Genomic DNA, 6,000 nt, shown 5'->3' on the forward strand with positions numbered 1-6,000 from the left:
ATGTATAGATCTTCAAGGAAAACGGCATTAGATTTATATAATATTGTCAAGGAACCCATTGATATGTGGATTTTGAAAACTAATTTATAAGCAGCTGCAGAGCCAGCTAATAAAGTCTAGTTGGGTCAAAGACTCCACATGCATGCTATGGTGGGATGATCTTCTTAATTAATAATCAATTCGATCTAGGGTTCCCACTGACTCACACTGCAGTACGCAGCAGGATGGTCACCAACTTGCTGAGCGATCAGAACTTTGGCATAATTGAGTTCGGCTGAAAGCAAGATAAAAGGAACCAAAAGAAGGGCAGAAAAGCCAAAAACTTTCTGTAAAAAAGTGAAAAGGCAGTCTTACCCAGCTATATATAATGTTCATATATATAGCAGGCTGAATTACTAGTTGAAGTACTAGATCAGCCATGCATGAAGTAAATATATGTAATTATTATTATGCTCGATTCAGTTTCACGTGCTTAACCACATGACTAATTGAGATATAGTTTAATCTCTGATTGCGAGTTTCAATATATAATCCAAGTCGGAAACAGTAATAGTCAAATCAGCATCACATGTTCCGCGGCTTCCAAGTTCCAACGTCATAGTAAACAATTGGATATAAAGATATTCATGAAACCACTACATTAATAATAATCACAATTAACTGTAGCTGCTTAGGAATCTAATCTTGGAGATCATTTTTTCGACCGGCTCTCATGTACCCTATTCTTCTCGAGTAGATTCGTATTTCCGACATGATTTTGTTTTTGGTCATTCAATCATAGAATGATCCTTGGCTTGAAGTGATCGGTTTTTAGAATTTTGTTTTGTGATCTCTCTAGCAATTAGCTACTCTCATTGACCCGGCTGGCCAGTAAGTTATTCCAAAAAGATCAATCAGTTTTCTGACTAGCTCACTTGTAAATCAAACAAGTAAATTATAACTCAAGCCGCGTCTTTGATATTATTCTTTTTATAACTTCTAGAGAACCCAACACAGCCTGCATGCATCCTCCATCTGCCTGAAAATAAAACCAACGTTTCGCTCGATGAAATTTTTATTTAGTATACACATGGCTAAGTTTAATTTTCACAGACCACGTGGAGTAGGCCCATGGTACGTCTTAAAACCCACTTAATATAATATAATATAATATAATATAATATAATATATATTAACCCACTTCCTCTCTTAGTCTCTTCCATGTACATTTTAAGCCATCAATGTTGCAAGATCTTATTGTCGTGAGTATTTGAGCTGCCTGCAGCCTCATGAAGATCTGTTGCAGACCTTTGCAGGTTGCTCTTTTCGCTTTGCTTCTAATTGAAATCCTTATGTGCTCTTCGCTGTGTCAATGCCATGAAAGCCTCCCAAGATCAGAAAGAATATCAATCCAATCAAGGAAACTGATAGTTTCTACGGCTTCTATATCAACAAGTCAAAGCAAAATCAATGGCGCTATGAAAGAGCCCAAGAAAGCTGTGGAGCCAAGCTTGAGGAAAGCGCCGCCAAGCGTCCCAAATCCTACACAGAATAAGTAGCTAGCGTTGGAGGCGTATGATGATCAGGGAAGTACCTCAACAGTCTATGCAAGAGCTAGCTAGCAGTACTTTCCTCAGTCCACGTCTTGATCAGTTTCTATATATATTATCCCCTTCAGCTAGAGTACTTAAACTACGTACCTACCTAGTTCTTATATATATATATATATATATATATATTGTGCTTGTTATGTATTGTATAAGTTTCAGCCCATTAATACAGGAGGCCTTATGAGTTGAATGTAGGTAAAGTGTACATAACTACATAAGTACTACAGCTAGCAGATAACTAGACATGATTTTGGAAGATTTGATCTTGTACGTACGTGTAATGGATCGATGGAGTTGAGAGCAGAATTTTGACCAAGCAAATGCCAAAGATTCAATTTTGTTGCAAATTTGCAATTCAATCGAATGTTTTTCAATCTCGATATTAACTTCATTTTCTTCCTTTTGTTACCGACTATAAATTAAAGAAAACCCAGAAGCTTTCAACTATTCCAATCTGGATATGAATCGTAGTACTCCTATATGTTTTTCAATCACTCCTGTAAAGGGTCACTACTGATCATCACTTCAAATATGGCCAAGCTGGCTAGATCAGAAACATAAAACCGTGAAAAATATATATTTTTCCCTGTAAACATGAGGATTGTTTTGGTGGGCCGATAGTACTGCTGGGATTGAAGCTGGACTGCATGGTACGTTAAGGTTGCGTGCACATAAAGTCGATGATCTGTTGTTGGTTAATTTAAGTCGAGACTATATATACTAATTTAGCGTCAATTACTTGATATTTAACCTTGAATTATTAGCTCAAGGATGGTCGAAGATTTGTAAGACAGTGTGGGCGAGCAGGTAGCAACACACGATCCATGAGTTGGCCGGTAGGGCTATTAATATAATTTAATAATGCAATTATTGAGCTATATATATATATATATATGCATGCATGTTGTCCGATGCATGCTGAAAATTAAAGGGAAGAGATAAATAGCTTTTGGTGCTAAAGACATAATAATACAGATGGAAAGTAGAGAGGGGTAAACTGGCTGCACGTTGGGTTGTCATGTAGCAGCTTTGTTGTATTGTTAGTCATGGGACCTTTTAGGTACAAAGTTCCTCGATCGTTCCAGCCCAAAATTAGTTAATTATTCTAACCCTGATCAAGTGCTGAAACACCAAAAAAAAAGTAATAACTGGGTATGAATATATAATAGCAATATTCTAACAATACCCGGCCTGTTGAGTGCAAGAGATTGTTTCTGAGTTCTTGCCGAAACTGCACGAGTTCAAGGGCCATTGCCAGATCCAGTTTGATGCCCCTATATAATGTTTTATTTGGGCGGAAGTACTTTGGGTGGGACCTTTTTTTTGGATCCTATCTTCCATTGAAAATATAAAAAAATGGTTTCCGAAACTTTCAATTCTGTATTAATGTTTACCATTTCTCCTAAACTACCAATTAAGCAATTACAGTGTACACATTTTCTTTTCGGGTAATGACATGTTTATAATTTCTATATAACCATTTTATAATTTATTTTTAATAAACCAATACAATCATACCACTCCATAAAAAATAAATTTAAATATTACAAAATTATCCTTCATTTTATTCGGAATAGAGTTGTAAAATAGTTGTAAGCTAATCATTTTTCTTTTCTCTTATAAAACAATAATTATTTTTAAAGAATAACGATATATCTATAATTTTTTTACAACTATTTTTCAAACAACTAATGCAGTTATGCTATTCCATTAAAAATAAAATTTAATATTATAAAATTATCCTCCATTTCATGTAGAGTTATAAAATAATTGTAATATTATAATTTGGGCTAATGAAGCCGAATGCTGAGGCCTAAATTGATAGAAAAATGCTACTTGCAAGTGCACGGTGTAAACGGCTTGCAATCGGCGTAGCCACGCCAGCATTTTCATTTTTCCTTCTCTCTTAACTTCAATTACTATTTTTTTTCTTTCTTTTTCTGTGTTTCTTTGTTTGCATTTGCACACAGAGTAACTAAAAGACTGGATTAAGGAAACAATCCCTCTCTAGTCTCTCCCCGTGGATCCCTACTAGTCAGCGGTGTTTCTCCGATGATCCATTATCAACATTACATTTGTTTCTGTTTCTTCTTCTACATCTTTTAGGAGCATTTGTTGTTCCTTGGCCCTGGACCCAACCCACAAACCCACAGATCTTCTCTTTGACCCTTGATGAGCAGTGGTCCAGGGAGCACGCACGCCGGTATGGACTATGACCGATGCTCATGCGACTGGATGGATGGGCCACTTGGTGGTGGACGACAGAGCTTCAGTGGGCAGGTGCTCATGCAATGGGTCTGGTGCTGGGCCAAAGGGACAGTAAAGCCCATGCTTATGCCGCTGAAAGGGTGGGCCACCTGGTGGTGGATAGAGCTTCAGTGTGGTGGGTGAAACCGGTGTTGGGCGAGAGGGAAACTCGACGGACACAGAGGGAAACCTGATGCTAGGCGGCAGACGTAGAAGAGAAAAAAATGAAGAAAGGAGGGGTTACGGGCAGAGGAGAAAGAAGCAGGGAGAAAAGAAAGAAAAAGAAAAAAAAAAAGAGAGAAGAAGAGGGGGCAGAGCTAGACATCGTTCTATATAATATTATTGATTTGTAGTCCATAAAAAAAGTTCTTTTTAGACTTTTTATTTTATTTTTTTATTCCACGTTGGATGTCAATTACCTGCCGCTTGCACGTCCTGCTTGTACCCAGCAAAACTGAAATTGATATTGGGGTTGGCATGTCTCAGACAATCACACTATTTCACTTAGATTGTATTTTGGTAGTGAAGTGATCTCAAATATTCTGTGAATAATAATAAAATAATAATAAAAAAGTAATGATAAAATATTAAATAGTAATAAAAAGAAATAAAATATATGTAAAAAATAATAAAAAAATAATAAATAATAAAAAAATATTTTTAGAAGATTTCACTATCTAAATAGAGTCTCTCAAGTCTCCCGTAAATCCTTAAAATGTGGATTCCATTAAAAGGAATAATTTTTTTTTATATTTTTTAAGATATGATCTACTTTTTAACAAAAATCTGCTCGAAATATATCTTTGTGACTTGTACGTAAGAATCATTTTTATTTCACACATATACTCAATAACTCGGTGTGAGAAATTTCGCGAGCCCCGAGAGAGAGGGACAATCGGACAAATCCATAATCACCTACGGAACCGAAAAGAAAATGGTATGTTATGGGCCTGTGGCTGAAATAGACTACAGGATTCATTATTGCAGTGACAAAGCCCATATTTTGGTGAAAGAAGCCTATTGCATATGATGACACTGTCAGCCCGTGGACGGTTCTGCTTTTATGCAGTACCATATGCATAAAAGGAAAACCGATGGGCTGAATATGTAGACCAGTTATAGTGTAAAGGCCGGCCAAGTATTAATGACCGAGTTTGAAACGACAAACAGCTAGTCGTAGAAACAGTACGGCTAAGAGGTAGCCCGCCGTGCAAGCTGCTTATCCCAATACGAGAATAAAATCCCAACATCAAGTTCCTGCCGGTATATATGTTAATATATATCCGCTTTAATTCATGTACGTAAATTAAAGGCCCTCTGTCTATATATAAGGAAACAAGGAGACCAAAGGAACCAATATAATTGCTCTGCTAAAGCTATCTTCGTCTCTTTCTCAATGAAATAAAAGGCAGCTAAAGAAATTTTGGAATAAAGAAACGCATAAAAAGAAAAAAGAAGCATCAATTGATGCATGATGCTTTAAGTACCCTCCACCTTTTAACGTGCCTCATGATCCCCTTGATCTACTACTCTTTCAAGACTATATCATGATCTACAGATTCTTCCAAAATTTGCAACCTAATTAAGTCCGAGGCCTAGCTAGCGAGTTGACATCTTATTACTCGAGCAGCAGTTTTTCTTTTTTGATAGGTAAACTCGAGCAGCAGTTAGGTACGTAATATCTTATTAGGTGATCAATCAGTCGCCATCTTGTTAGAAATTCTTCTAAAATATTATGACGTGGCTGCAATATACCAGATGATCATCAGATAAGCTTGAGTTTTCTGATCTAAGGACATAATACAGACCAGGTGTAACTCTTTCACATTCAGTTTATTATATTATAAGGTGAAATGGAAAAGTAAAGGTCCCTAAACAGCATCAACTGTCAATTTCAATGGAGGGAACTAATAAATGATTTACAGCTAGCTCATTACAGGGATTGAAATTTGAATTTTTAAGTAGTGCAAGTAATATTGCCAGGTCCAGAATCTAATACAATTTGGTGGGGTTCATGAAAATATATTCCACAACCAATAAAAGAAGGTAGCTAAGCATACACACAAAGAAAAGTCAAATCCTTAAGTGATCACCCTAGCCAGTGCTTGCCGACCAGGGAGCGCGGTCAGTAAATAATTGATGAATGTCCAGATACGGCAAAAGT

The sequence above is a fragment of the Juglans regia genome, chromosome 3 (genome assembly GCF_001411555.2).
Source record: "Juglans regia cultivar Chandler chromosome 3, Walnut 2.0, whole genome shotgun sequence".
Lineage (NCBI taxonomy): Eukaryota > Viridiplantae > Streptophyta > Magnoliopsida > Fagales > Juglandaceae > Juglans > Juglans regia.